Source organism: Rutidosis leptorrhynchoides, chromosome 3 (genome assembly GCF_046630445.1).
Source record: "Rutidosis leptorrhynchoides isolate AG116_Rl617_1_P2 chromosome 3, CSIRO_AGI_Rlap_v1, whole genome shotgun sequence".
Taxonomy (NCBI): Eukaryota; Viridiplantae; Streptophyta; class Magnoliopsida; order Asterales; family Asteraceae; genus Rutidosis; species Rutidosis leptorrhynchoides.
Window position 1 is genome coordinate 3,219,949 of NC_092335.1, and position 11,506 is coordinate 3,231,454.

Here is an 11,506-nt window from a genome sequence, read left to right on the forward strand (position 1 = left end):
AACTTTCACTAAAGCAAGCCAACAAAGCATCTAAAATAATCGCCGACAAGTCGCATACCCAATTGAAGATCAACCAAGTAAACTCCTAACGATCCTTGGTCTAAACTTTCTTAAGCATAGCTAGAATAAATGGCATATCGTAACTGAGAGACATTATGCGTTCTGATACTTTCGTTAATGATTGGTAAAAGATAAGTTAGGTTCTTATTTAAAAGAAAGTCAACCATGATGAACACCATGGCCAGATTTACAAGTGTAAACTCCATGAACACGATCGGTTATCCTAACGGTCCAATCATTTATGAGTTAATCAAATAGTTCTTGAATTAACTAAAGAATCCCTCAAGCGGAGTGCAATGCCTAAGACCGTGTTATGGTGTAAATGTACATTATCCACACTGAAACCGTTTCCATGGTTATACATAGCAGAGGCATAGAGTACTACAACCGGTGTGCCTCTTCATATACATGCGATGTTTACATGCTACTGACTACAGTGGCATAGCGTGAGGCCAACCGTGTACTCCAAGAGTCAATCAGAGTTTCCATTTACAAAAGATCACCCACCGAAATTCGTGGTTTTGGTTGACGTACTACAACTGGTGTGCCTCCGTCAAGCGCACTATGTATCCGGCAAAATTTTATTACCAAGGGGGTGAAAAACAGATATTGTACTCTGAATCGGGGATCACGACTTCCCAATAACAAAGCCTATAACCATGTTTTATTAGTTGGAAAAGAGATTGAGTTTAGTCATAATCGGAGAGCATCATAACAGCATCACATTACACATTCATTATCTCAACATCGTAACTAACTACAGCATAACATACACTAAAAGATAACTACTCGCTAATTATGGCAACAATATCATCTATCAATAGAACAATGAAAGACATTATAGAAGATAATATAAAAAGATAAGAGTACTGTAGATTAAACGAGCTCTGCAAATACAAAAGTGACAACTACATACTCCGGACCTCTCATAATACAATCTTCGACGTTCAACTCCGGGTACTAAATTTCTCGCTCAGAGAAGAACGCCTCGAAAGTATGACTTTTATAATGAGATAAATGAAAGTGAAGTGTATTTGAAGTTTTGAAGTGTGTGTTGAAATGAGAAACAAATGAGCCTATAAATAATGAAATCTGGCCTGGGAAGGCCGTGGACAATGCCCGTGTAAATGTGGACAGGTAGTAGAAGGTGCCCGTGTGTGACGACCCGGGAAATTCCGACCAAATTTAAACTTAATATTTATATGATTTCGACACGATAAGCAAAGTCTATTTAATTGAATCTCAAGATTTTTGAACTGTTTATATAGACTTAGTTAATCCTTGATCATGCCCGACGATTCACGAACAATTGGTTGTATATATATATATATATATATATATATATATATATATATATATATATATATATATATATATATATATATATATATATATATATATATATAATGTAAGTAATTATAATAGTTTGAAATTATAAACTATAATTTAAACACTATAATTAAAAATGTAAAGTAAGATACAAAACTATTAAGTGTAATTTAAAATGAAGCTATAGATAAATACAGGATATTATGTACAATTAATTTCATATGTATATTGTAAAATATATATTCAGTATATGATATTATAAATAGTAGATAGTTGTTAAGTGTTACATAGTTAATAAAATATAATATTAACATATTAAACGTACATATAAATAAAAATCTAATTACTATATTATGTACAATAAAATAAATAGGAATATCAGTATTAATAACACTATTATATAAAACATATAAATACGAAATTCGTTATGAAGAGTTGTTATATTAAGGTTATTACTTTCATTATTATTGATATTAAGTAGTATTATTAATATTGTTATTATTAATATTATAGTTATAAATTTTAAAAAAAATTATGAATATCAAAATAAAGACTTTATATATATAAATAAGAATGATTAAAAGTATAATTTAATTGTAAGTAGATGTCATTAGTTATTGCTAAAATATCAGTATTAACATTATTATTAAATATAATTATCCTTATTATTAATATAAGTATTATTATCGGATATATGGTTATTGTTAATATTATTATGAACATCATCATTAATACTTATTATTATTAGTATTATCATTATTTATTTGTTATTAAGTTATTATTAACATTATTAGTATTATTATTAAATTATTTAATAATTAATTATTTACTAACTATTAGAATTGTTGATATTATTATCATTAATATTAATTATATATTTATTAATACATGTTTATATTTATATAGATTCTAATCAAATACATATACATAAACATATACGAAATACAGTACACATTCAGATACATTTATAAGATATATATAAAAATACCGTATATATAAAATATACATAACTACAGATAATTACCTAATCTGCTTCCAATCGATGTCAAACTTTAGGAGACTTTGTTTCTGTCTGACTAATTAGTACGAACGAATCCATAATCAATCAAATTCTGTTGCCCGTCACAATCTGATTTTTTTTTTTTTTAGCTTCTTCTTCTGATTCGTATATGTCCTGTGGACTATTTTTATTGCTATAAACCAAACGAGTGACATAACGATATGGAAAAAGAAAAATCAATCAACTTTTCATTCTCACTATCAAATACAAATCGTTAACCACTGCAATACATAAATTGAAAACAGAAAATATAAAGAGAGCTTATGGTTCTGCCCTGTTCGATATATTTTTATTCAAAACATCGAATTTCAAATCAATTCAAGAATCTATAAATGCTTTTAAGTTAGAATCCTTCCAAGAAAACTACCTGGAAAGTTTTAAGCTCCAATTTTATCTATCAAGTCCTAATTATAAGGTCAAAGTTAATCTCTAAAAAGTCAAATAAATCGGTTCTTGAAGAAATTCGAGTGTGATTTTACGTTTTAAATCAAATTATTGATTCAGTCAGTTTATAGGAGGGATTTTAAATACAATTCGTGTTGAAAGCTTTGTCCAAAAACGTCCAGAAATCAAAATTGAGGTTTGTGTTCCTGAACGTGTTCTTCGTGGCTGTTACAGCCTTTATATATATTTTTTTTGATAAATCAAATTACTCACCTTCTGGTTTTTAAGTTTCATTTTCAGAAACTAATTAAACCTTAAAAATTTACTGTCTTCAATTGTTGGAAGTTACTGGGTCGATTAATGGGTCAGGAAGAGGAAGAAAGGTTAGAGCAGTTTACTAGTTAAATAAATATAGATGGATATAACTTCAGAAAAACAGGAATGGAAGAGTGGTGATGGGTGTTTTTGGGTTTTCGAGAGGTCGGGGGTTCGAGCCTCGCATGAGGCACATTTTTTTTTAAAACCCTCTCCAAGGTAGTTTTCTATTTTATTATTATTAATATTATTATTATTACTACTACTACTACTACTACTACTACTACTACTACTACTACTACTACTACTACTACTACTACTATTATTATTATTATTATTATTATTATTATTATTATTATTATTATTATTATTATTATTGTTATTAACATGCTAATCAAAATTATTACTACCATTAATATTATGATTAATGTTATCATTAATAAAAATTAGATATTGTTATTCTTATTATTAGTATTTAATAAGTATTATTATTATTATTATAATAATAATAATAATTATTATTATTATTATTAGTATCACCAGTTAGGATATTATTAGTCGTATTATTATGATTAAAACCAAAATTTGGTTTATTACTATTATTATTATTATAAATATCATTACTGCTAAAAATAGTATAAAAAGTATCATTACTATATTTACTAAAATTATTATCATTAAAAGTAAACATTTCTATAAAAATTATTATTTTGATAAATATTAGGTGTATTATTATTACTACTATTTTTAGAGACACCATTATTATTACTATTATAATAATTGTTATTACTAGTATTACTATTATTAATAATATCATTATAATCAAACACAACTTTTATTACTATTGATATAGAAATATATTTATAAGTAACATTATATATGAGTTAATTATATTAACAATCTTTATATAAATATTTATATATATATATATATATATATATATAATATATATATATATATATATATATATATATATATATATATATATATATAACAAATTAGATAATTTTAAAATATATAGATATAAAACTATACAAATAATAATCATTTTCAAATATATAAATACAAATTTAACATATAATATATAAAGTTATGATATATGACATTGTTCGATTACGAATATGTGTATTAATATATATATCTAATATAGGTTCGTGAATCCAAGGCCAACCCTACATTTTGTTCTATGTCGTCACATGTATTTTTACTACAAAATACAGTATGGTGAGTTTCATTTGCTCCCTTTTTAATTGCTTTTGCAATATATATTTTTAGGCTGAGAATACATGCGCTGTTTTATAAACGTTTTACGAAATAGGCACAAGTACTAAAACTAATTCTACGTGGGTTTAAACCAGAAATATACCCTTAGCTTGGTAACATTAAACTACTTGTCTATGTACGATAGGCGCGAATCCTAAAGATAGATCTATTGGGCCTGGCAAACCCCATCCTGACTATGAGATGCTTTAGTACTTCGAGGTTATTTTAAACACACCTGATCTGGTGTACTTCAGAGGGTAAAACATGAACGTTAAGGCTTGTTACCGGGTACCTACAATTTATAGAATACTTTTATGCACTTGCGAGTGTACATATATTTATAAACGGAAATCTTGTGGTCTATTAATATATTGAAATGATTGTTATGATAAACTTATGAACTCACCAACCTTTTGATTGACACTTTAAAGCATGTTTATTCTCAGGTATGAAAGAAATCTTCCGCTGTACATTTGCTCATATTACATGGAGTCGTTCATGGCATATAGAGGTCAGAACCTCGCAATGGGACCAACTGTTGAAGGCTTCGTCCAGATGGATTAGGACGGGTCATTAAAGTTGGTATCAGAGCGGTGGTCATAGCGAACCAGGTCTTGCGTTAGTGTGTCTAACTAGGAGTTGTTAGGATGCATTAATGAGTCTGGACTTCGACCTAGTAGTTGTTAGGTTATATTAAAAAGTCTGGACTTGAACCTGGTCTGCATGTCAAAAGTTTTTGCTTACCACCATTTGTCAAAAAATATCTACCTATCATTTTCAGTCTCGACATGTCTAATTGCAATTATTGCATAGATATTGTACAGACGAATTCATATCCCATCACATTAAACTTTGTCTGACACGTTTTCATAATTCTCTCCGTAATCTATGGGATTTTCTGTACTATATACAGGTATTCTATGTAAATAGAATATCATCCGATATCCGAAAATCATTTCATATTGAAAACTCTGTATCTAACCCTACAAGATGGAACTCGCAATTAGTTCAAATCCCTCGAATTCCGACAGCTATTCCGATATGGATATTCACCTGAACTCCGAAGAAAGTGTAACCGGAATGGATCAACCAATTAGCCATCATTTATTTTGGATGAAATGGGAATGGGTTCGTAATCTACTTAATCATTGGAGACAAGAAGAAGGTGATCCTTTCCATCAACCGAATTCACCTCTTGGCGAAGAACCTGAAGCACTTACCGGCGAATCAGTCCAAAACACCATTTTCTCTCTCATTTCCAGAGTATCTCGTCACAATTATATACTAAATCAAATTCTAGATCTTATCTATCCGCACGTCCGAACCAACAATTACTCCGGTGTAATAGAAGAAGTCAACAAGCTTCGCGCACGGGTTGCGGCTTTGGAGAATATGGTGCAAAGATTACAAGCACCAACGGCAATACCGGCAGCAACAGTACCACCATCAGCAGCACCAGCAGCATAACCAGTACCACCAATATCAACATCCGTGTCACACGTCTCGACATCACAATCTATACCTCGAACATCAACATCATACGCACCATAAATACCGAGGAATACCAACAACAATTAACGATGAAGTATTGATCCATAACTTCATTAATATTCTGCGAAGAATATGTGGTTCCTAATAGTTTTAGAGATTACTTATTCTAGCTCAAACCGAAAATCATATGAGTTTAATATCATATTAACTCATTAAATCCATGATTATATCTGAAGAAAATATATATGTATATATGTTTTCATAAAGATTGTAATTAAAAATTCTTTTGTACAAACTGTTAATGGTGAAAATATTTTAACGAGTAGGTAATACCCGAGGAATATTTAGATTCCACATTTATATGTTACAATGTACATCCTTCGAATCTGATTCAACAGTCATTTACTATCCTACTTACATTCATCCATATACGAATCTGTTCACCACAAAATAACCATTTTCATTCAATTTCATATTTGGATTTTGACTTCTCAGAATCCAACAAGTGGCATAATGTGATGACCCGGAAAATTTTGACTTATTTTGAACCAAATTCTATAAATGAATTTATATTTCTGACACGATAAGCAAAGTCTATGAAGTTGAATCCTAAAATTCTTGAACTATTCAAATACCCTTCGATTGTTCTCAACGATTCGCGAACAATTATATATAAATAGATACATATACTATAACTTGAAAACGTAACAAAGTGTTGAATATATGATACTGTGCATTAAACTTATTGGTTTGATTATCTGATTGATATATTTAACTACGGAGATAAAAGATAATGCCAAACGATTGAATTAAAAGATATTTATTGATTCCCTTAAAGATTATGATATTATTACGAGTCTCTGTTGTGAGGTCCACGTTGATTTGGGAAATCGTTCATTTTTAACGATATTCAAAATAAATGGTAAAGTGTTTGTTTAAATAACGTAATTTGGAGACATACAATAATAAGGAATATTAACTGTTGGAATTAGAAATATGAATAACTTGTGATATGTATTTTAAAACGTATATATTAATATTGAAAATATATAAAATATAATATTAAACTGGTCATAAAACGAATTGTTATTATATATATATATATATATATATATATATATATATATATATATATATATATATATATATATATATATATATATATATATATTAACAAATAGCGAGACAATGATTTATAGAAGTAAATGACCAAAACACTCGAAAGTTTAATATATACTTTGAGTGGTATAGTTTAGGGATAATTTAAGGTTATATTTTGACAAAGGTACGTGACACGAAACGTAAAATGCAAGTTTTCTAAGCGTACAAAAATGCGATCGAGAAACCGGAACCGGAACATGAGTCGAGTGATGACGTACGACTTATCGGAACAAAAATTACAAGTCAATTATGCACGTGAATTTAATATAATATATAATTAATTATTTAAATTAAATATATTATATAAAAATATGTCGACAAGCTAAAAGTTAAAAAATTGTGAGCTGGATTTTGGGGCCATGCGATCGAATGAGAAATAGGCATAAAACCCATGCGATCGCATGGGCATCAGATTCAGAAAACATTATAAAAGCTCGCGAGTTCAGTTTAATAATTCACACACATATATCACTCCCTCTGTAATCTTATTATTATTATTTATATTATTATTTATATTATTATTATTATTATTATTATTATTATATTATTATTATTATTATTAAGAATAATATTATTATTAATCTTAATATTATTATTAGTAGTATTAGTCATATACATAAAATATTACGACGAGGCCATGAGCGGGTCACTTTTGAAATGGGTTTTCGAGCGGGATAGAGCTAAGGAAATTATGGGTTATAACTATGGAGGTTCATGGGTATTGTTTGCAAATCAAACCTAGTGTTTATCATCTCTGTTGCGTCTACGTACTTTCCTGCAATATTGAATCACAATATTGATACGTGAGCATTCATATCTTATCTTCTATATATTAATAGTGTATCCATGTCTAGTGCTCGAGTATATATGTTTATGCATGCTTGTATACTAAATTTCGTCGTTAAACAGTTTATAATGAATCACGAATTAAATACATATATTAATAGTAAAAGCTATATGATATACATGTTTTTGAAAAGCTAACAAAAAATCAATAACTTTTCATTTAGATATCGAATAGTTTCGATGAACGGATTAAAAGATATGATCAACTGAATTATGATTGACGTTAATTGAAATTGCTTTTGAATCTGCAATTAAGATTTAAACAACTTGTTTACGAGATTGATAAAATGGATTTTTAAATATTACCAGCCGAGTAAATGAATTCTTATATAAAGCACGTCTCGTTTTGTTGAACTATTGTCAAAATTGACTTTTTGAAACAACTTTGGATAACTTTTGTATGTCGATCTCGAGCATTAGGATTATGATACACTATGACCAGACCCAGCTTGGTAGACATTTATTGACCAACATATGCTCTCTAGGTTGAGTTCTACGGATATTTGGTATTCCGAGTTTCAGTCACATTTTGGTGAATGGCTTTATATGCTGCTAAGGTGAGTTTCATTTGCTCCCTTTTTAATTGTTTTTGCAATCTATATTTTTGGGCTGAGAATACATGCACTTTATTTTAAACGCAATGGATACAAGTACATACTAAATTCTACACTGAGTTTGAACCGAAAATCTCTTAGCTTTAGTAACTAGTAACTATCGGTTATAAGAACTGGTGGGCGCGAGTAGTAGTATATGGATCCATAGAGCTTGATATCCCCGTCCGAGCTAGAGCACTAGCCTTTTAACGGACGTATGTTATTTGAGAAGCGTACACGTTGGTTTGCGTGTATTATTAAGATGATTATACAAAGGGTATAAATTATATATACGTTAAGTTTAGTTACCAGGGTGCTCAATTTTGTAGAATATTTTGATAAACGTTTCGGATGAAACAACTGAAATCTTGTGATCCACCTTTATATACAGATTATGCGAAACACTAAAACTATGAACTCACCAACCTTTGTGTTGACACTTGTTATCATGTTTATTCTCAGATTTCCTAGAAGTATTTCGCTGTTTGCTTTTATGTTAGACAAGCTATGTGCATGGAGTCGTACATGACATATTTTTCAAGGAAACGTTGCATTCACCAAATCATCATCATGTATCTTATTTTGACTGCATTGTCAACGGAAGTACTATTGTAAACTATTATTTACGGTGATTATCTATATGTAGAAATCATCAGATGTCGAAAACCTTTGATTTAAATATTCATTTATGGTGTGCCTTTTCAAAACAATGCAATGTTTACAAAACGTATCATATAGAGGTCAAATACCTCGCAATGAAATCAATGAATGACGTATTGTCCATATGGATTTGGAGCGATCGTCATAGTTGGTATCAGAGCGTTGGTCTTAGCGAACCAGGTCTTGCATGAGTTTGTCTAACTGATAGTTGTTAGGATGCATTAGTAAGTCTGGACTTCGACCGTGTCTGCATGCCAAAAGTTTTGCTTATCATTTCTCATCAGAAATTTCCTGCTTATCATTCTTAGTCTAGACACGTCTTACTGCATTGATTGCATGAATAGTGTATAGACAAAATTCGTATCTTAGCATCTCTGCTAATTCATATCTTAGCGTATCTGTTACTGTAAACTTTGCCTGACAGCTTTCGAAAGTTTTCTCCGTAACTTATGGATCCCTTGTATTATATATAGGTATTCTATGTAATTAGAATATCATCTGATATCCAAAAATCATTTCATATCAAAAATCCTTTATCTAACCGTGTAAGATGAATTCCGCATCTAGTTCAAATTCCTCAGATTCCGACAGCTATTCCGATATGGATTTCCATTCGAGCCCCGAAAGCAGTGTGACCGGAATGGATCAACTAATTAGTCATCATCTATTCTGGATGAATTGGAGATGGGTTCATAGCCTACTTAATCATTGGAGACAAGAAGAAGGCGATCCTTTCCATCCACCACATTCTCCTCTTGGTGAAGAACCTGAAGCACTTACCGGCGAACCTATTCGAAACACCATTTTCTCTCTCATTTCCCGAGTATCTCGTCACGATTATATACTATCCCATATTCTAAATCTTATTTATCCGATTGTCCGAACCACCGATCATCCCAGTGTAATAGAAGAAGTCAACGAGCTTCACGCTCGGGTAGTGGCTTTGGAGAATATGGTGCAAGGATTACAAAAACCAGCAGCAGCACCAGCAGCCTAACAAGTACCACCATCATCAACACCAACACTATCATTACCACCACCAACAACAACATCACCATTACATGCCTCAACATCACAATCTGTACCTCAGATATCAACATCATACGCACCATAGATACCAAGGTGTACCAACAACAACAAACGATGAAGTATGGATTCATAACTTCATCGGAGAAATATCCAACGGCGATTATGTAATCTCTAAAATCTTATAGATTATTTATCCCAATTCTAACCATAAATCAGATAAGTAGAGAAGATAGAAGGGAGATTAGAAACCCTGATCGGAATGGTGCACGATTTACAAGCTAGATCTGTTAGCAGCAGCACCGTCAGTACCATCAGCATCGTCAGCATCAGCAGCATCTACAACAACCACAAGCTCCTCCAGATCCATAATCACCGCCAACATCATCACTAATCAACAACGCATATATCGTATCAACGAGTTATGAAGTATTAACTCATTTCCCCTGAAGAAATTATATGTATATTTTATATATATGAATTTTGAAATCAAAATGAATCTTTTCATACTAAGCTATTACGTATGAATTTTAAGGGGTAAGTAGTACTCGGTTAATTCATATTACTAAAATGCTATAATGTACATCCTTCGTTAACAACTTAACCATCGTTAACTACAATCTCTATTTCAACTCAAAGAATTCCATTCCATAACAAACCAAGTTTATTATTCAATCACATGTTTGATTTTACACTTTCGATATATCCAAAACTTTCTAGAAAAACATCATTCGCACCTTGCGAAGTTTGCAAGAAATCAACGAACATCAACATCCTTCACCAATGGATATCAATAAACAATGAAGTATTGATTACATTAGTGAAATACTCCGCAAAGATTATGTAATCTCTAATGCTATAAGAGATTATTCATTTCTAATTCCATCCGAAAATCAAATGAGATTAAAATGATATTAACCCATTAAATCTGTATTACATCTGAAGAAAATATACATACCTATATTTTCATAAAGACTGTAATGAAAATTCTTTGTACAAAGTATTAATTGTGAAATTTTTTTAACGGGTAGGTAATACCTGAGAAATATTTGAGTTCACAATTAATATGTTACACAGTACATCATTCGATTATTCAATAATCATTAACTACACTACTTTCACAACGCTATACATTCGTTCATAGAAATCTGAAAAACCATTCTTATTCAAATTCAAATTACATATTCTGACAGAACAGAATCCAAGTCAAGATTTAACCAGTGACATCATTATTAGATCTCTACATCTTTCAAAGCTATACTTTGACTTCAAAACTGTGCAAGATCCTTTAGCGTTGTTTTTACCGAAAATAATCTTG